This window comes from Triturus cristatus, chromosome 7, assembly GCF_964204655.1.
Source record: "Triturus cristatus chromosome 7, aTriCri1.1, whole genome shotgun sequence".
Taxonomy (NCBI): Eukaryota; Metazoa; Chordata; class Amphibia; order Caudata; family Salamandridae; genus Triturus; species Triturus cristatus.
Genome location: NC_140590.1, coordinates 721,313,350 through 721,336,149, shown reverse-complemented (window position 1 = coordinate 721,336,149; position 22,800 = coordinate 721,313,350). Strand labels below are relative to the sequence as shown.

The 22,800-nt window shown below is 43.1% G+C and overlaps 1 long non-coding RNA gene across 1 annotated transcript in view; it reads right to left on the bottom strand.

Annotated features, from left to right (window-relative positions):
- Window positions 1–204: 204 nt before the first annotated feature.
- Window positions 205–22,800, bottom strand: part of LOC146810419 (uncharacterized) — a 91,461-nt gene continuing 68,865 nt past the window's right edge. Inside the window, exon 3 of the long non-coding RNA XR_014965687.1 lies at window positions 205–476. This is a non-coding gene — a long non-coding RNA (uncharacterized LOC146810419). The remainder of the gene's footprint in view (window positions 477–22,800) is intronic.

The window sequence follows — 22,800 nt, the reverse complement described above, 5'->3', positions numbered from 1 at the left end:
GTCAGGTTCAGAGGTGAAGGTGGCGCACCGATAATAGAGCCAGTAAGAACATGTTGGCGCTAGGGGAGGGGGCTGCAGTGGCCATATGCCCAGGTCGGTCACTGTAACAGACAGCACACCATTTTCACTAATCAATAATTGCGATTCTCCTATTAACATGATCAGAGAATCTTTAATTTCATTAAAGACACGGAGGCTAACATTATGCATTAATCTTTTAATGCAGTCACAAGCAGCCGCACTACATCATAAAGCAAAACAGTTCTAGAACAGAACACAGATTGTATTAAGGGCATGAGCACCAAACAGACTGCCTCTTTTAAATGTGGAAGAACAACGAAAAAGTTCCAAAGAGTTCCAAAAGGTGAGATTCATCTTAATTTTGAAGGCGGAGGATCCAAGTGTCCGGAAGGAGATAACGATGAAAAGTGAGGAGGAGACAATGATGATGAGAAGAATCCATTAAGAGGAGTTGTCTGAAAAGAAGGAGGAGTATGTTAAACAAGTTAAAATAACAGAGCATCAAAATTGAATAATGCAATGGCATAATAAATAAATACAGGCAAAGATTAGAAAGAGCAACAATCGTAAAGATGCATTTAGAAAGAACAGAATAAGCGAGGAATTGTCCGACCCAGGGAGGGACGGGAGGGATAATATTAGCCTCCGTGTCTTTAATAAAATCCAGATTCTCTGATCATGTTAATAGGAGAATCGCAATTTCATTACAAGACCGGAGGCTACATTATGCATGTTGGTAGCCGTGTAGGACAACGTTGGACATGTGCTCGATAGGTTTGCAATAGTGTCGAGCAAAGGTGGATGCATTGGACCAGTCCGCTGCTTTGAGTATATCATCCAACTTACCACCAGACCAGAAGGACTTACATGAGAAACAATTGAATATATTTCATCTTACGTGTGATTTACCAACATAAATAAATGAAGGTATTTCAATGATATTCCAACTGCAACAACGGCAGGCCCTTCTTGCCGCACCTCACATCAGTTCTCAAGATAAATATGATAATTATCGTGCAATCAACCCCATACGCCAGCCGCTGAATGGCGCTACTGTGCTCCAGATAAATACAACATAAACAAATGAGAATGGGGGTGCACGAATGAGATAGTCCAATGAGCCAAAGCTTTGTAACTAAATGTCTTCTTTAATTTCAATTAAATTTCAGTAGATAAAAGGAATGGTCAGCCAACGCGTTTCATTCCCTCAAGGGGAACTTCATCAGGGCTGTAACATGATAAAACAACATAGATATTACAAATAAATCATAAAGCACAGGACTAGCAACACAAAGAAATAACCATATAGTATGAAAATTATAAAGACAAAACAGATTTTTGACAACATTTAAAAGTACCCATAACATCACATAGATTGACATATAAAACATTTATATCTCAATATATACATATATACAAAACAAATATCTGAGTAACGGCAGCTTAATTCTTGAAAACTGTCCACCTGTTAGGTATTTGTAAACAGATGTTAAGTAAACCGTGAACAACCTAAAGTTAGTGTCCATCTGATCAGTTAGGCTACAGTGATAAAATGGAAGCAACAAGTATTTTGAAAACCCAAGCGACATCACAAACTATATGTTAGTATAGTGTAATTAGAAGAGTCCATAGGTGTGAACAGAAAAAGTGAAAAAGAAAAAGAAAATATACAAAATGGAGTAAATGTATTGTGAAAAACAGTCCAATGCAAAAGACAAGCGTACCTTGAATCAATGTATATGTTCTTGAAAATAGAACAAATCTTGCGATTTCCATGAAGTATAGTGTATTTCACAAGTACTTCAGATTTCTGTAAAAAAAGCACAATGACCAAATTCATGATAAATGGCAGTCTGTGCCCAACTTTTGCTACTGTAACCATAAATAATCTAGAGTAAATCTCTCTAATAGCGCTCACTATTTGGTAGATATATAGCATGATTGTCACATGTCAAACATTAACTCACTAATAGAAAAAGTAAGACCAAGCTAAAAAACGCCTAGACCGGTAGAAACTAGGGCAAATGAAGTGCGCATGACAAAGCTAAAAATCGTCTTAACCTGTAGAAACTGAGGCAGATGAAGTGCGCACGACCCAACCCGGTGCGCACAAGAGACAAGCAGAACGCCCCCAGTCTCGAACAACATCAGGGCTTAATCTGAGCATGCCATGTCGCAAGCGGAAATGCACAGAGCCACACGAGTTAAGGGCATGTCTCAAAAGCAAAGTGCAAATTGGCATCCTAATAGTGGTTGTCCCGCAACTGGAAATTCCAAGGCAGTATGTAGGAAAACCCACAACCACGGGAATTAAATACAGATCGCCCCCACGGGCATACACATAGTGCCTCACATCCAATCTTACCGGCAGTCGCCTGAACTGGCTTCCAAATATGACGGCGTGTTCCTCGTTACAAAGTAAGAGACCCGCCATGACATATAAATATACGGGACTCCGCCCCCTCGTCAGAGTATAACCAATCGGTGTGAATGTAGACCACAGATCATGGTCTACATTACCTATAACTAAATCAGTCTCCATTTGTAAACAGTCTAAATGGTCAAGAATCGATTGTATTAAAGGTATTTTGTACGAAGTAAAAAACAGCGGAACATGCAGAATTAATGTCTAAATACTGCTCCCAAAATTGTAAGAACCTGTAAGTTGAGATGGAAACGTGCAGTATTTACGGTTCGCAACACCGTCTAATTAAATTAAAACTCAAAATACCGAAGGTGGTATCATATGTAACGTATGTAGACTAGAGCAAGGTAACTGAATACACTAATTTCCAATATGAAAAAAATATAAAAAACAAGAAGTAATGTTCATCTACGCGGCAAAAATGGAACGCCATTTTGAGACGGGCAATATACCACGAAAAAAAGTGGATAAATAAGTATCAATTGCGATAGTGCATTAAGCAATTGAAAAGTTGTGATAACACAGCCTGGACAAACGAATATGCATAATGTGTGTATACTAGAACAAAGTCACTGAATACATTAACCCCTTCGCTGCTGCGGACATTCCGCTGCAGCGCTGGGGGGGGCAGGGGGGCAGCACGGTGGGCCTGTGCTCATGACGGAGCCGCTCCGTCATGAGCCACAGTTGAGCTGTGCTCATGATGGAACGGTTCCGTCATGACTCCGCCCATTTGCGTTGTCGCCCCGCACAGGCGGGGAAACAGCGCCGCGCAGGCGGAGCGGCCGCCAACAGGATTGTCATGACGGAACCGTTCCGTCATGAGCACACGCCAACCGTGGCTCATGACGGAACGGTTCCGTCATGAGCGGGGAAGGGGTTAATATCCAATATGAAAATAAAAAACAACAACAACAAGTAATGTTCATCTACGCAGCAAAAATGGAACGCCATTTTGAAACGGGCAATATAACACGGAAAGGTGGATAAATATGTATCAATTACAATAGTACATTAAGCAAATGAAAAGTTGTGATAGCAAAGCCTATAAGTATGTAAATTTATCAATCCGGACAAGAGAATATACATAACATAATACATACAAATTGAGACTGAAATGCAACCCATGCAAGCTATAACTCAATGTGTTTGAGATATGGGAGAGAGTAATCAATTGAAACTAATCAATTGTCATGGTTAAACAGACCGTTGAGAATCGATATGAAATGAATATCAATCTGATTGTTGTGAGCAAAAAAATATATATAAAATTGGAGTGTTTTGCTCAACAAGATAGTTAACTGGTAAATTATTAGCGAAAGGCAATAAATAAAGCGTAAACCGTTTCCGAAAAGAAAAATCTGTACAAGTTAATTTAGATCCACCCCAGTAGTACGTGGCATCTTAAATCCAAATAAAAGTCATTCCAGATGGCCATAAGGGGGATTCAAATGTATAGGCGCATGGGTAATATATCATATCCCATCAACCAAAAATGACGAGAGTAAAATCTCCCACCTTCTTGTAAGCTGTTTTGTCAGAAAAAACCAAGGTACACCATAAAAAGAGCAAAAAAGATCCAGACTCTTGTCACATCCAATAAGACAAAACAAAATGTGAAAAGCGCAAGGGGCTTTGGTACGGAACAAGTATTGGAATATGTATCCCCACCCAAATATCATAGTACTTCACCAAGTGTTTTTGAAAAAGAACAGAGATAGAAGGTATAAAGGGAAAGGAATCATTGGGGATGATTATAGCCACCAATTTCTTTCACATCCATTTAGAAGAAGTTATTTCAATGTCCTGGAGTACGTGGATCAATTTGGTTGAATTTTGAAAAAAGCATCAAGTGAAAGAAATGCTGTGCGCCAGCATAAGGAACGATACTACGCTCCTATTTTTGAAGGTGTTTAATCTAAGCGTGAACAAGGGTGGATCACGCAGCCCGTGCTGCACGCTCAACAGTTGTCAGTTTGAAGAATAGATTAATGAGGAAATCAATAGGTGTGCGCTGTAGCACTTTAAAAATTGGAACACAGAAGGACTTACTGGCCATAGCGCCTCTAAGAGAACGGGCCTGAAATTTAGATAAGTCAACACCGGCTAGTCCCATAGCGGACTTGACCCATCTGGCAATGGAGGCAGAGCTAATGGGCTTGAATGGTTTAACAAAGAAAATAAGCAATTGATTTGCATCATGAGGACGAAAATCATTCATTCTCCTATCCTATTCTTTCATACAGTCTACAACACAAAGTTTGTTACGCAGGTCGAAACGAGGATAAAAAATGTAATCTGACATAGTTTTGGTTCTTCTAACAATTTCAAATTTGACACCAAACATATCATAATATCTATAAGATATATCAAGGCATTTAATATCAGAGACTCTACGGCAGGAAATTAAGCACAAGAATGTTGCAAGTTTAATAGAAAGACATTTCCTGTTAAGAAAATAATTATCGGGCCAAGAACAAAAAAGGTCTAAAATAGCCTTAACGTCCCACATGGATTGATGCTTAGGTCTAGGAGGCCTCTTCAGTCTAATACTCTACATAACTCTACAAACAATAACATTTTTACCTACCATCTTACCGTTGATGAGCGAATGACCAGCGGAGATAACCGATCTATAACAATTAATAGATCTATAGGAAAGACCCATATCGAATTGTTCCACCAAAAAATTGACTACGTGTACGATAGGAGCCTCCACGGGATCCAAGTCCCTCTCCATGCACCAACGAAACCATTTTCTCCGATTGTTGTTGTACCTATAGTGTAGAGGGAAGAGGTGTGGCGCCGCGGCCAGGGCGACTGACTCCGGAATCTGGGAATCACGGTTCGATCCCCGGCGCCGGCTGCAGATTAGCCCAGCACCATGTGACTCTGGGCAATAGCTTGCTTAGTCTTCCCGACGGAGCCTAGAGACCCCTACGGGTGAGTGTTCGCGCTTTACAAAAATGTGGATATATATGTGGATATATTCCAGGGGCCCAAGATTCTCCGAGGAGAATTGCAGCTAATGACGAAAGGCCAGACAGTTTGTTGGATTTCCTGACACTTTCCAGGCAAGAAGGTTAAAATTCCCAGAAAGAATTAGATGGTGATCTTCTCCGTCTGCGTTGGTAACTGGACCCCTGACCGCTGGAATTAAGAAAGGGGTGTTGCATGCTAACTCCAGGGTTGTCGGGAACCAGGCCTGAGACGGCCAAAAGGGGGTTATCAGGATCAATGAACAATGGCCCTGTCTCACTTTCTGGAGGACTCTTTGAATCATGGCAAAGGGGGGAAAAGCGTAACCCCGGAGGTCTGACCATGACTGTAGAAATGCGTTCACTGCAAAGGCGCCTGGGTCTGACATCCAGCAGAAGTAGTTGTCTAACTGGAAGGTTAGTCTGCTTGCACATAAGTCGACGTCGAGGGGACCCCAGAAGCGATTCAAAGCGTCGAAAACATTCACGTTGAGTTTCCAATCGCTGAAGTCTAAGAGGAATCTCGAATTCCAATCTGCGGAAAAATTGGATTTTCCAGGGAGATACTCTGCTTTTAGAGCGATCTTGTGCTCTAAGCAAAACATCCAGAGTTTCCTCGCTAAGTTGGAGAGGTCGGGTGATCTGGTCACGCCTAGACGGTTGATGTAGGAAACTGCGGAGATGTTGTCCATCTTCAGGATAACAGATCTCCCTTGAAGCGAGTGTCTGAAGCTCATAAGAGCGTAGAAGCCTGCCGTAAGTTCCAGAAAATGTATGTGGTGGGAGGTCTCCGCAAGAGACCAAACACCACCAGTGTCTTGGTTGAGGAGGCGAGCACCCCAACCATGAAGACTCGCATCTGATTCCAGCACGAACTCTGGAGTTGAGCCGAAGATTGCCCTGCCATTCCAGGCATCCATATTCTCCAATCACCAGGAGAGCTCCGACCTGGCTTCTTGATCCAACTTCACTAGGTCCCCGTACCACTGGCCGATCTGAGAGCCTTCCTTTTTACTCTCTGATTTCTTTGCGAATCTTGGTGATCTTCTTTGGGGGAAGTAAGAGGAGACATTTTGAAGTGTCCACTGTAAAACCGAGTAACTCCAGGGATCTGGAGGGGGTAAGGATTGATTTTTCCCGGTTTATAATGAAGCCTAGACTTTCTATGAGATTCATAGTAATCTTCAGATCCTTCAGGAGTTGAGAGTGTTGTTGGGACATAATGAGAATGTCGTCCAAATATATAATTAAGCGAATACCTCTTTCCCTTAGGAGGAGGGCGATAGTCCTCATGATCTTGGTGAAGCACCATGGGGCAGAGGAAAGGCCGAATGGGAGAGCCTGAAATTGAAAAAGCCGATTGTTCCAAGTGAATTGAAGGAAGGGTTGGTGTTCTTTGGCCATAGGAATGGTAAAATAGGCGTCCTTTAAGTCCAGCTTGACCAACCAGTCTCCTTCTAAGAGTAGGTCTCTCAGGAGGTGTATGTCCTCCATTTTGAAATGCCTGTAGACCAGATATTTGTTCAATTCCGTAGGTTTATGACGGGTCTCCAACCTTTGTCTTTTTTCTGGACGAGAAAAAGTGTGCTTACAAACCTCTTTAAACTCCAAGGAACCTCTAAGATTGCGCCTTTTTGAAGCATGGAGGCAATCTCTTCTTCTACAATGTTGTGTTGATCCTCTGGGAGAGATAGAACCTTCGGGGTGTACGTTTGTACAGGGGTAACAGTAAAGTCTATTTTGAATCCTTGAACGGTTTCTAGAACCCAAGGGTCCTGAGTCAGGGTTTCCCATATGTGGGAAAAGAATTGAAGTCTGCTCCCTACCTTTGGAGGGAAAGAAGGAGTAAGAGGTAAACTTACTTTGAAGGTTGGTGTTGATGGGTGCGCCGCGGGATCTGAATCCTCTGTTCTTCGATCCTCTCCCTCTTTGAGGATAGAATTGTGTGTCTGCTGCACCATCTTACACTGGTGCTTGGGATCGTGGGTCAATCTGGGCAAAGTCAATGATAAATACTGTTGCCCACCAATGGGTTTCCAGGGCCACCAGAACTAAAGCCATCCAATTGGATAAATGAGGTACTCACTGGGGGCCGTTTTCTCCATAGGGATAGTGAAGTTGAACAGTCAAGGATTAGTTTAGGAGGAGGTGGGGAATAGAGGCACACATACAACATCCTACAGTAAATAGCACACAACAAATTAAAGGCCTGATTCCAACTTTGGCAGTCCTACAGTGGACATCCAGGGAGCACTACATAGCCACACTCAGAATTTGACACAGAGTGCTGCACTGTGACTGTGGTCGGACCGCCACCACGAGTACAGCGGTCCTGTGGACCGGCATTCTCAAAACCAGGTCCAGCTAACACTGTAACTTGTACGGCATGATTGTAATTATGTTGAAAAATATCTGTCCAAATTATGAGTTGGACAGCAACGACTGCTCCCCCCTTAATTATCCACTTGAGAACTTTGGCGTGTCAAACCTTTTACCCTATATTGCCTTTCAAATAGAGATTACTCTGATTCATGTCCTGAATTTGACTAAGGAGTTTAATTTAATTCCTTTACTGCTTTATTGATGACAAGACATTACTTTGTTTAGTGTGATCTGTGTTACCCTGTATGAAAGTAAAGAAACAGACTTCTCGTTTTATTCTACACTGCAGTACATTAAAGTAAGAAATGCCTTTGATTGCTTTATGGTACACTGAATTTCCTAACACAAACACCATGATGCATTACCATGCATTTGATTTCAGAAGACTCCTACAAACTACTGTAGCCTAGATTCAACCATAGAAATAAATTACAGAGAGTATGTCACCCTAAATTAGATAACGTGTTATTCTACTAAAATTACAGATTGTGTAATCTAATATAGTATAAAGTAACCAAACATTGTTCTGTTTTCTAGATTACAGCTGCTAATTACTATGATTGTTTTGTTCAGCATTAGATTACATGAGGGTATTTGCAATTTATGTATTCTAAATCTCTTAACAGGAGATTATCTCCATTACTTTCTCCATCTTTAGATTGCAGAAAGATCCCTTGTTTACCATATCCTGCATCAGGCTAGAGTAGGAAAGACATCAGATGACTTTACCCTTTACTGAAATACAGGAAAGGTCTTTGGTTGGTTTTCACTGCATTAGAGTATGTGATTCAATGCTGTAAACTGTGCATTCTGTGTGGGCTTACATGACAATAGTACCGTTTGTTTAACCTGCCTCAGATCAGAGGAGATTGATCTCATTATATTATCCTTTCATGGATTATAAAAGGAGGATCTGATTACTTTCCTGCATCAGATACAGGGCATCTCTCAAATTTCTTTATTCTGTGTTATATTACACATTGAAAGTAGTGATTACCTTGCCCTTTAATGGCTTACAGAGATAAATTAGTTTTATTGGTTTATCCTGCTTTCTCTTGAATTACATCAGAGATGACAATTGCTCAGATTACTTTGAGGCATTGGATAATGAAAACACATTTTGCTTATTTTGCTCTGTACTGCATTACAGAGGTGATTATGTTGATTCATTCACTTTGAATTAGATTAATGGAAGGTTCTATGGTCACTTTACACAGTGTTTAATAACATTATGAGACTATTCCAAATATTTGACCCTTTACTGGATTAGAGAATGTAGTTATTTTTTCTACCTTACCTTGCATAAGAGTGCAGCAAGGGCAATGATATATCTATCCTGCATTATATTAATAGCCCAACAGTACACTTAGAATGGAATATTTCTGACATACATCAAACCTATCTTAGATATGCCTTAAAGGGCTTTAATAGGACCCAAACAGCACAATGCAAATTCCAACTGAACAAATTTGAAAAAAATATGTGCAAACAACACAGAACATGCAAGCCATATAGTTGGGTGTTAACATGCTCACAACAGTACTTGTCACTAATGATCAATACACACTAAGGGGCATATTATCAAGAAAAGGCGATAAAATTATCGCCGCTTTAGCGGCAGAAAACTGCCGCTAAAGCGGCGATACTGGGTTTGATAATATGCCCTTGAGAATTCCAAAAGAAGCCCATGTTCTGGTGTCAACATGGGCTTCTATTGGAATTCTCTGCGGCATATTAAGCCCATTATCGCCGCATTAGCGGCAGTTTTCTGCCGCTAAAGCGGCGATAATTTTAACGCCGTGCTTGATAATATGCCCCCTAATTTGAACACATAATTTAAGACAGAACACCTTAGTCACATCCAACATTTCACACAAATGTCACATGGATCATTTTGTTGATGCTCCAACTCACTTAACATTAAGGAGAGAAATTTATGAGAAAAGAAGAATCATGTGTTTAAATAATCAGCCAAGACCATTAAGGAAAAATGTGCACAAATTAGCTTCTTCTAGTTCTCAGTTTGTAGACTTATTCAAGGGTTAAATTAACGATAAAAGAAAGTAAAACGTTTGTTACAATTAGAAGCCAGATCATTAGTAAATGCAATAATACAAGGTGCATTTAAAAAGTTAAGCAGCCACAGCACACTGCAATAGTCAAATTAATAACAACAAGCCCTATCACAAAAGGACCACACAGCATCTAGCCATCTCTAAATAACAAGCAGTTCTATCTGTACAACACTAGAGTGGCATACACAGAGTGAATACATTTGAATTTAATTCTTGCTCAAATAGCACATCGTGTACAATGATTCAGGTGATAAAGTATACAATTTCATAGCATTACATTATGTAAAAAAGCAGCACTAAAATATTGATTGCACAGTAAACCAATAAAACAATTAGGGGTCTATTAGGATGGCGGGCGGTGGCACCACCACGCGCCTTTGGGTGGCGGAAAATTCCTTTTTCCGCACGCCAGTAGCGGGCCTCACGCCCGCCATGTTAGTATGGCCAAACACAGCCAATTTCGCATCCGCCGCGGTGTGACACGCACTGCCATCAAAGTGCGCCCACCACCGCGGCGGTGGGAGCCAATGGAGACTCACCGCCGTACGGAATGATGCCCCGTCCGCTGTACAAATCAGGATGCCTCAAAAAGCCTGTCGCACCACAGCGGAGAAACCGCCCAACTAGAGATGGCGGAAGCTCGACAGCAGAGCGCGAACCCTGATTCCCGGTCCCGACCGCAATGGATCCAGTTCTTCACGTCTTTCCGCTGCTGTACCTGATACACCATCACCAACTCATGGACCGTCGCAGAAGCCGCCGCAGGTACGCAACAACACAGTTCCGCACACAACCACAATACACAACTCATGGGCTAATACAGGGTCCCTGGCCACACCATACACCCTGGTGGGGACAACAACACATCCACAAGTGTACCCACACATGTCCTACCTGCCACCAAGTCACCCCTCCGCAGCCAGGTCACACATCACCGCGATCTCCAAGTAATGTCACGTCACCGCAGCGGTGAAGACAAGAGAAAACATGCGCACAATGCAGAAGGCAAGGCCAGTGCCAGGCAGGGTCAGGGCATAAAGTACACAGGGCCACACCTCCTCACTCTGGCCCCCCCAAACATGAATGGACATGCCATGTGCACCCCCCTGTGCACCCCAGGCCCAACACCAAGCTAGGTGAATCCACACCCTGCACCACACAACAAACAACTAGGGTGATAGCCACAGCAGGAGTGGCTGCAGAGGAACACACAGCACAGAAGCACAGGCCCAGGGCAACCCACACACCACAACACCACATTCATGGCAAAAAAGCTGAGTACAAGCACAAAATGAACACACACACATACAATGAACAATCATCCTACTGGACACACAGCCTGCCAAGTCACACAGACATACCCCACACTGACACACAGCCGCATACACAGACCACATGCCACCAGCAATGGAGCACAACATATAGGACAGCCAAAGTGAGGTGCACACAAATGGAAGGCCAGGGAGACAACCAACAAGCATGTGTACATCACATGCAAGACAAGGAACAGAGAACAACACCCTCACCCCATCAAAGCACACATGGCTGGCACAGTGAGTGAACTCAAACCACAGTCACCTCAGAGCAACAACTCAGGGAGACAGCAAGGCAACCCATGTATAGGCACAGGGATGAAAGGAAGGCCCTGAAGTCAAACTGTACACAGCAACTACACAGGAGTATGCCATCAGTACAACACACAGGGCACATTGACACACTCCATGACTGTCAAACACAAGTAGGATTCTTCACACATACCCCCTTCACACCTGCAGCACACAACCCCAGTGTCAGACACACAGAAGGGTGTCAATAATGTCCAGTCAATACACAGACAAACAATCACACTCCCTGGGGGTATCCACAAACATCACACACACACAGAGATGCCAGAACCAATGTCTGCACACAAAAAACAGCCAAACACATAACTCAACAGAGACACAAAGAGAACCACAACAAGACTACTCATGATCTGCGCAGCCAAACTGTGGGAAAGCAATGGGAGCACAGACACAACAGGATTGCACAACCTCATCAGTCAGGAACAATGCACAGACAACATACCACAACACAGACAAGAAGTGCACCATCACAGAACAACACAGCCACATCAAACATACAACAGATGCACATGACAATAAATCACATAGCAAACACAGCAGGACATCAGGGGATGCACACCAGGCAACATACAGGCAACATACACCCACAGCACTGCATGCACAACAAGCAGTGTGTGCACACAAAACATAACAGTCCCACACAGCCATGAGTGACACACCATGAACACCCACAACAACAATCAAAACAGCACACTGACATCACACTCAGGAAGTCAAGCAGCACCCCAGCATACACACATACACCTAACACAACACCCACAGATGCACAAGTCTGGGACACAAAAGTGGAAACAACTTGACCAGAGGGCTGGGCAGCACAAACAGTTGAACTGAACATGAGCAACCATGACTGCTGAAAAGTACAAGAACAACACAGAAAACTAATTGGGGAAATGTCATGAGTGGCACAGTGCTCCTGGCCAAAGATCGGCACCACAAAGCACAGTGTCACAAATGAAGTGATGGGGAGGTACACACACAGGCAACACAAGGGGACGGCTGACATCAACGTGAAGTGGTGTGCACTTCAGTAATGGACATGGCAGGAGTGTACTATACACAAATGGAGGGAGTGCTGACTCCCAATGTCAAGGCATCTGAAGCACAGATAGGGGATGGTATGACACCGCACACCACATGCCACACTGGAGGCAATAAAGCACCATGTGACAGCAATGCATGAGAACATCACACCCACAATGTCAGTGTGGTTGAGCAGGTATGCGCAGTGAGTACAAACAGTATCAAGATACATGGCTGTTCAACTAAACAAAACCCTGACTTGCCAGTCACACACTCGGCATACTCACAATTGGCAAAAGCAACAAGTAGGAGTCAGCCAGAACTGCAAGGACACACCAACACACTGCACAGTGCACAACATACAACTCACACATGTGCACACAATCACAATCACAGGCCTGAACAATCACACAAACTGGCACTCTACTCCTGGGTGACACATGTGTGTAGTTGACATTGCATGGGCACAAACACATCAACACTCACAACGCACTCACCCCCTTCACACTGCTCACTTCTTGACCACCCAAGCGCACACATTGAAAGTAACGCATGTGACTAGCATGACTGCCCATCACAACATGACCATACACCTACACTGCTGGGCACACTGAAAGTAAGAACACACATACATGATGACCCTGGCCAGCCTGCCTGCAATCCTGTGGAAAGAATCCCACACTGTGCTGGCAGTGCCCCAAACCTGACATGTGTAGAATATAGCCAACATCAACAAAGAATGAAAATGACAACGGCGTACCATCTAAAAACAACATCATTGCACCCACAAGTATCACAGTCAAGAAGAACTGAAGTCCCTGTCACCCAAGTACAAAATTGAACAAGTCAGACAAGCCATTGGCAATGTTGAAGTGGCACACAGGGCACGTGGCACGGTAAACCATATACACACTGGAAAAACGTTATTCAGTAAGGACACTGACACAACAGACAACAGGAGCAACTGTCTTTATTCACAAATTGCAAAGATAGGCCCCATTAGAGAAGATCAAGGCACAAAATGCAGAGTTTGTCCATGAGAAGCTGCACAGGCAGGGGGCAAACAGCAATGCCAGTGGCCAGTCCAAGGTGCTGATGAGGTGCATGAGAAGCAGCACAGGGAATAGTTCAACACAGCAAGGAGCAGCAAGGCCAGTGGGCAGGACAAAGTGCAGAGTGAGTCTATAAGAAGCTGCACAGGCAGGGGGCACACAACAGTGAACGACAAGTCCAGTGGGCAGGACTAAGTGCAGAGTGAGTCCATGAGAAGCTGCACAGGGAATAGTTCAACACAGCAAGGAGCAACAAGACCAGTGGTCAAAACGAAGTGCAGAGTGAGTCCATGAGAAGCTGCACGGGCAGGGGGCAAACAGCAAGGCCAGTGGCCAGTCCAAGGTGCAGCTGAGGTACATGAAAGCAGCTCAGGGAATAGCTCAACACAGCAAGGAGCAACAAGGCCAGTGGTCAAAACAAAGTGCAGAGTGAGTCCATGAGAAGCTGCACAGGCAGGGGGCACACAGCAGTGAACGACAAGGCCAGTGGGCAGGACAAAGTGCAGAGTGAGTCCATGAGAAGCAGCACAGGGAATAGTTCAACACAGCAAGGAGCAACAAGACCAGTGGTCAAAACGAAGTGCAGAGTAAGTCCATGAGAAACTGCACAGGCAGGGGGCATGCAGTGAACGACAAGGCCAGTGGGCAGGACAAAGTGCAGAGTGAGTCCATGAGAAGCTGCACAGGGAATGTGTGCGACTGTACCCTGCCATGGTCAGGAACATGGTCTGGGGTGACACGATGAGCAGCACAGGCCCCGCTGTGGGAGAGACAGGTGTGTGAGGTTGACCAACATTCAGACTTGGCTGTCAGTCAGACTGGGAGCTGGCTGTGTGTCGGGCACAGTTGGAGCACTTGACTGGGGAGAGGGAGGTCCAGCTGAGGTAGAGCTATCAGTGGCTTGGCAAACCGGAGGGCTGCTTGGACCAGGTGGCATATAAAATTGATACTTGTATAGCGCACTACTCACCCGCAAGGGTCTCAAGGCGCTTGTACGAATACCGCTGTGGAACCCATCCTGGCTTTCCCTGTGAGGCGTCCACTCCTGGGCACTCCCAAGGTGGAGGCCAGGCATCCTTAACGTTGTGGGGGCCGTTGTGGAGATTAAGCAAGCTATTGCCCAGAGTTGCAGAGTGGGACTCCATGATTGGAATGGCACCGAGGCGAGAATTATCAGGTCCGTGGAATTTTTGAGCCCAAGACCCGCCGAGGCGGGGAATTGAACCCTGGTCCCGGGCTAGATCTCTGCATCAGGGTCTGCCGCTCTAATCATTGAGCCACACTTCTCCACTCATTGAGCCACACTTCTCCGCACAGTGGCATGTGGAGGTGGAGTCATGCAGACGTGAGACACTGTAGTGTAGTTCCTATTTCCCTAATAGGCTCTGTGCATTGGAATAATATACCCTATAGGTTTGGCATAGGACTGAGGTCAGTATGCCCCTATCGAGTATATTAAACCTAATTAATTTGTACCAGCTAACTCAGAGGCCACTAAAAACTCCTTGTGAACAAGAAGCGATTAGTTTCTGGCAACCGCATAAACATGACAACTTTGTTTCCCTTTAGAATCGGAACACTCTCAGAATCGTGGAAACAACAGATCAACAGATAACAGTTTCACTCAGCTAATCATGCATACTTAGGGGCATATCAACAAGCAGGCGATAAAAAATTATCGCCACTTTTGCGGTCGTTTTCGGCCGAAAAGCGGCGATAATTTTATCGCCTAATTAGCAAGCTCACGCTAACGCGTGAAAACTTGCGTTAGTGTGGGGATTCCTAATGCCCAGCTTTGCATCTCTAATGAGATGCAAAGTGGGCGTTCCTGACCTGGCATGACAGGAGAAATGTCGCTAAGCAACATTTCTCCTATCAGCAAACCTAACGCTATGAAGCATAGCGTCAGGAAAAGTAGCGATAACCCCTGTTAACGCTACTTTCCTTACGCCTGCTTCAGGACTGACTTAGCCATGATATCCTATGGAAGGTGGATATCATGGCTAAGTTTGTGAGTCTCTATCAACTAGCTAACGTGAGATTATCGCTGGGTTTCCAGCGATAATCTCACATTAGCCAGTTAGCGCTAGGATTTTTATCGCTGATGAGATAAGCGTTGCTAATAGCACGCTATCTCAGCGATAAAAATCGGCGCTAGCCGGCGATAATTATCCTGGCGCTAAGTGCGCTCAGCGATAATTATCGCCGGTTGTTGTTGATATGCCCCCCAGTTTCTTCAGAGTTACACAGAAAGAATAGATGGGCATTTCAATAAAAGGATTTATTGAACAGTCTTGTTTCTCGTGTAAGAGATATGAGCTGTTACAATCACAAGACAGTGTGCGAGATATATTATGTACAGCGTAAGCAGTAGAAAGAAATAACACTGCGCTAGCATTTTCTTTTAGCTATGACACATATATTCATATAAATAAATCACATAAGCTAAAAATGTGAGTACTCATAAGGTGCTTCTCAAACTAGTTCTACCCCAGTGTACCTAACCGAAGTGTAGTCTGGTATGCTAAGTTTTAGTATGCCAAGTTTTATATGCCAAGAGTCCCTCTAGGTTCTAGTCAGCTCCATACCTTGAGAATGAGTGAGGTGGGAATCTCTTTCTGGGTCTCGAACTCTAACACCCAGCGAAGGTAGTCAGAACTTTGGAAGCTGGATTCTCTGCGAGCAGGGATGACAGCGCCTCTTGTCAGTGCGTCAGGCCGGGACACGGGCTCCTCTAAAGTTGCGGTCTCCTCCTACTTGCTTGGGCAAGGAAAGGTATATTTATACCCGGTAGGTGCCTTGGAATGTTAGCATTGACGTAAGGTCGGGCAGAGGAAGACGTCAGGAATGAACCCTTAAGGAATAGTGGTTCATGCATCATAAATGAGTTCTTGAAGAAATCAATAATCCTGTGCTAGGGGAACTCCCAAGAGCTTATGGGTCTGGTTTATAAGAACTCATTGTGACGTTGGGGTGGACGGATGTAGGTAACCATGCCTGTATTTGGATAGCATGACTGATGCCTAAATAAGGACTGGCATCTTATGCCTATATAAGGACAATGCGAATTGTGCCTAAATAAGGACATATATCAGGAAAACTCATATACGACAACTTAAGCGGAATACAACACCCACTCCACTTTCGAATGAACGATAATACTAAATTCTAAACATTTAATGCTAAACATTAAACTGAGTACCACATGTTGCTAAAAACATTTGTAAAATCATACTAAAAGAAGTTTAAAATACTGTAGCTAAACATATAATAAAAAGGTTCTATACATTTTAAAGCAGTTTTTCATTCTAAGCACATATCGGAAATAAGCGCAATAGGAATGAAAAGAGATATATACATATGACAAAATGGTTGACAATTATTCAAAAACCAAAGCCATTTCATAACATGGTACTAAATTAAATAATGGTAAGTAAGGTGACAATGTGTCCCTGGAAGTATTCAAAGAAGTCCGTTCTATATGAATAGTTCTACTGTAAGCAGATTGATTTGCCATGTATTTTCAAATTTAGAAAAAAATCAATTTTAGGAAGAGTTCCAAGTTCTGTTCTGAAATGAAAATACGGAGGCCAAATTCATTGCTTCCCTGGTACACTGTGAGCCGAATCAAAGTCAGTGTATGGGTCTGGAGAAAACATGAAATCATCAACTCGTGTAGACAAAAGATCGTCTACTGATGTCGGTGACACTTGGAACACATCGTTTAGAACGTTAACTGCACAGAGATGTGAAGCATCGCCTTCAGCATGGGATGCCGCAGCAATGTTCGCGTCCGTAGTTACCTGTGTGCCTGTTGATCCATCTCGTACCTCAGCAGCAGCAGGAAGCGTCTGTGAGATCTCAACGAATGCCGTCATCAGGATTGGTAGCCTCTGGGGTCAACACAGAGCATGGGCCGTTATCGGGTCCAGCAGAGTATCGATATCTGTTGGCATGACTGATGGAAGTGTTAGACATATGTCTAGCATGCATTCTTCACCGCAAAGCAGGCAGCGTAGAACAGGTAAGATGCAATCTTGCCAGATTGGTCTAAATGACAGAAACCATGCTGTATTAAGTTACCGTAGACGAGGTATGCCCAAAAGTTGCACAATGCGCTCACGGCACTTCCGTTCTAGGAGAGCTTTCTCCAAGTTGCTGAGAGTGACGCTGGTGGATAGGCTTGCCATAGCGTAGCAGTAGGAACAGAAACAGGATTCCTCCAATAGGTTTATTTTCCACCACTGTGCCTTTACATTCGAGATCAGGAACCCACATTCTTCTCTCAAATCGGACCTCATTTGGAGTGACCCCAGAGAACTTCTTGGCAATTATTTAATGAGCGTTGGATGTTTGACCCACCCATCACCCAAACCTAATACTCTAGCCGTTATAGACTGCTTTATGTCCCGGTTTTTCCTTTCCACAACAGAATCTCCCTCAGGATGAAACAGAGAGGAGTACTGCAATGCTACGCCCAAACTGGCCATGGCTTCTTTGAAAGCACGAGAGCTAAACACAGGGCCCTGGTCAGAATGTAGTGTGCCAATTGCGTATGGGTGGATAAAGACTCGCAAATGTTTTATAACAGTTCGAGCGTCAGCCGAGCGCTGAGGCCACATCCATATGTACCTTGACTTAGTGTTTGTGGGAATGCATTTGTCATAAAGGACTCCTGCGCGTAGATAGTCTAATGCTGTCTAACAATGGTGTCTGTGCTGGGCAGGCTACTTCGTAGTCTGGTGTCTGATGGCGTTCTGCACTACGCTGTCTATTGCAGTCTCTGCAGTCATCGATGAAGATGTGAATCAGTGTATTCATTCCAGGCCACCAGTAACTCTTTTAACGTTAATATGGTTTTAGAGAGCCCCTGATGTGACAGACCCTCCCCAAGAGGTGCTTCATAAATCAAAGCTGCTCTACGTTCCATGTTTGGAATTACCCTATCCCCAACTTCAGGGATTCGAGCAAAAGGAACGTTGTTCGCATCAATTACATATGAGTACTTGAGTGGAAATTTATTTGGTAACGCTGCACACTGCCTTTGCTTGAAGCATTGACAGCCAGCAATATCTCACTGTCTATTCTCGTTTGTGAACGAATGATCGCTGCTACGGAAGCTGTTTATACAGCCCCCTTTGCGACTTCATCAGCCAATGAATTCCCTGCAACGTGAACGCCATCACGTTGATGACTCCGCGTGTGTATCACGTGAGCTTTTGGTAGTTCGTTTCTCAACTGAACTACTTGTTCCCAAAGCATTTTATGCTTTATTGTGCCACCTTTTGCATCTTTGAATCCGTTTTGAAGCCAATTCTGTAAATATTCATTATATGACTGAACATAGCAAAAGGAATCGCACACTATAAGTGTGGGGAATTCGTGATCTGTACTTTCAAGTTGCAGTTTGAATGCTTGTAGTTCAGCTCGCTGAGCTGTACAATCTCCTAGAGATTGAGTTTTAGTGACCATTGGTCGGAAGTTACAATCGCTCAAGTGACCTTTAACGCTTGCTCACGCTGCACTGTAAGCTTGGTTACTTCCTGTAGTGGGTTGTGCTGAGCCGTCAGTATAAATTATAAATTCGTACTGATCAAGAGGCAGAATTTCAGTGGGCAGAGGACATTCATGTTCATATTGCAGGAACGCTTGTGTTTTTAAATCAGGATCAAAAACATATTCAACATCTGTTGCAGCAAGAGAATTAAGCCATTGTATCCATCTAGGATGTAAAGCTTTTGCATTTGGAATGTTCTCTTTTGTAACCACCTCTACGGCTGGTACTGGGGTCACGACAATAATATGTTTCCCCCGAGATAGTACTCTTTCTTTTGCTACAGCGGTTTGAACTGCTCTCAGTATCTTTTCCGTTAAAGTGAAGCGCATTTCTGCTTGTGTATACAAATGTGATTTGTATGCTAGTGGTACTTTTTCACCCTCATTAAATGTTAAATAGGTGAATCCGTATTGACCCAAAATTATTCGGATCACTAAATTGCGTGTATTTACGCATGTTTGTAAGTGATTTGTTGCTATCATGTTAGCTTGGAGTGAACGCCAGATGTCTGTGTGTTCCTGTGTCCAATGTTTTGTTGAAAAATCAGGTTTGATCAATTCGTAGAGAGGTTTAACCCTTTCTGCGTAATTTAGAATGTAAGTTCTTCCAAAATTTAGGAAACCCAAGATGGATTGTGTGTTGTTCAGCGTTTTTTGGAGGTTGGAGCAGCGCACACTTTTCTAAAAAGTTAGCTGCCAGGCTTTTGCCTTCACTTGAAAGCTCATATCCTAGAAAAAGGACATTGAGATGGGCAATTCTGGATTTTTTAAAGTTGAATTTATAGCCCTCAGAGGCGATGCCCAGTATAATGGTATTCACCCTGTTCAAGTGCCTATCTAGGTCATCGTCTGTCAGATAGATGTCATTGACATATGACAATGCCTCGTCATCATAAATTTGTAGTAACTCTGTTACCTTTGCTGAGAATAACCCCGGGCTGTTTTTGAACCCTTGTGGGAGTCGACAAAATTGACGTTCAGTCCCCATTATTAAGAAAGCAGTTAAGCACCTGCTTTCAGGTGCTATGTTTTGACAAAAGAAACCATTTGAAATGTCCAATGTGGTTTTATATTTTTTATGCACAATGTTATTCATTAATGCTGTAGTATGTGCATTTCGCACTGCAAATGTTTTGGAACAAGTGTTCAAGTGTCTGTAATCCAAATCTAGACTATATGTATTGTCTGGTTTGGATACAGGAAACAAAGGATTGTTCATTGAGGAGGTGCATGTTTTAATCACCCCTTGGTATTCAAGTTGATCTAAGATCTCCCTGACCTGTTTTTTAGCTTCTTGCTTTATTGGGTACTGCCTTTGTGCAGTAGATTGATTTTTAGATGTATTTTGTAGTGAGGTGAGTCCTCATCCCAACTTACATGATTTTTTTATAATGCTAGGGCCTGGGCAACTGCCTATTTCCTGGCATACGTATATTTTAGGTGAATTGGAATATGGTTGGAGAAGGCTGGCATAATGTTGTCCTCATCATGTGGGCACTCCCTGACAAATGTTGGTGGCCAGTCCTGTTCTGCTAGAAGTATATCATAACCCCTTAAAAGTTTTTCCCAAAAGAGTGCTTTCACTTTTCTTGGTATATCTCCCTCCATTTGGAGTGTTATTTCATATAACTTTTGTGGAGTACTAACCCTGGTGTCTACAGTCTCTACTGTGATGTACTCATTCAAGTCCACTATCTCCAGAAGTTCCTTCAGGTTCTGGCGAGCTATTGTTACTTCTGCTGCACTGTCCAGCATTGTCTGAGCCAATTCTCCGTTTTTGAGCTGTGTTCTCAGTATTCTCGGCATGTCTGATCTTCAGACCTGCTACCTTCTTTTTGGTGAATTGAGGTTTTGATTTATTTTTCTGAACGTGTTGATCGTCTTTGGACTTCATGCGTTCTTCTTTGTGATCTGACCGTCCCTTTCTTTCTGATGTCTGTGACGATATCTGAAAGGTACGAGAGGATAGTGTATCAGTATCTTGATATCTGTCAGGTTTTCTTAAATTATCCCTATTCCTGAGGTTATACCTCCTTTCAGAGGGCTCCTTTTGAGGAGACCTACCTCGGGATTGAGAACGTGTCTCTTTTTGATTTTGTTTATTAGTTTCCCACTTCTTTTTAGAAGATGTAGGATTTTGAATATTAGAGTCCTTCTCAGGACCTTCAGACAGTTTGGGCTTCAAAGGTTTTCCACCCAAACTGTCTCTGCCTAATTCTGCATAAAGATTTTTCTATTATTCTGGGTAATTCATGTTGATGTTCTGTTACATCAGATTCCCTTAAGCGTTGGTGGATCAGCACTGATGCTTCCTCTCCTTTAATTTTAGATAATATTATTGTTGAGACCCGGTCGAAGTTTTTCAGTAATTTCATACCCAAATTCAGAACAGGCTCTGCCCTGTATTCATTTTGAATTTGTTTCAGGACATCTGGTATTACTGCAATTGACGGAACACCATGTGTTTTAGTATAGATCGCAGCAAAGACTGTGCCCCAAGTGGTGCAGTCTTCCAGTTGTGGTGTGATCCCCAATGGCAAACAGATTGTTAGGATTCAGTGTTTCTCATAAGGGCTAGTATTTGGAAATACTGCTTCGATTTGAGTAATTTTTTGAGCTATCCAGAATGGAATTTGTTCACATTTTGTGGGCATTTTACCCATGACTGCGTGTAAAGTCTGTGGAGTAATTTTAGTGTATACCCTTGTTGAGAGGTTTGATTTGGAATGGTTATTGGTGGTTGGACTGTGAAAGTGTGCATGACATATTGGACCAATTGTCTGTAAATTTTTAATAACTCTTGTAGTTGAGAAATTAATTCCTCATTTGACATTTCTTCGATATCAGGATGAGGTGTGTAGCCTGCTAAAAACTGCCATGTTGCTCCTGGTCTACCTAGTGGACCGAGCCTGGTAATGTTTTTGTGATGTTTTAGGGCGCCTTTAAACCAGAGATTATGCTCCTGGTATGTGAGTGGAATTTCAATATCCTCGAAAGGAATATATTCCTCAGGTAGTTCATCTTCTTTAAAGAAGTGAAATACTTTTGTTACTGGATTTGATTCTGGGAATACAATCCATGAATAGAATACCTCTGTCTGAAAGGATTTGTGTGCCTCTATCACGAAAACTGCTCTACCACCTCTTGGTGTTAGGCCGTGTTTTATAAGTTTTAGAGTGAACTCTGCGCATTGGAATAATATACCTTGTAGGTTTGGCATAGGACTGAGGTCAGTATGCCCCTATCGAGTATATTAAACTTAATTAATTTGTACCAGCTAACTCAGAGGCCACTAGAAACTCCTTGTGAACCAGAAGGGATTCGTTTCTGGCAACCGCATAAACATGACAACTTTGTTTCCCTTTAGAATCGGAACACTCTCAGAACTGTGGAAACAACAGATAACAGTTTCACTCAGCTAATCGTGCATGCTTAGTTTCTTCAGAGTTACACAGAAAGAATAGACGGGCGTTTCAATAAAAGGATTTATTGAACAGTCTTGTTTCTCGTGTAAGAGATATGAGCTGTTACAATCACAAGACATTATGCAAGATATATTATGTACAGCGTAAGCAGTAGAAAGAAATAATGCTGCGCTAGCATTTTCTTTTAGCTATGACACATATATTCATATACATAAATAACATAAGCTAAAAAGCGAGT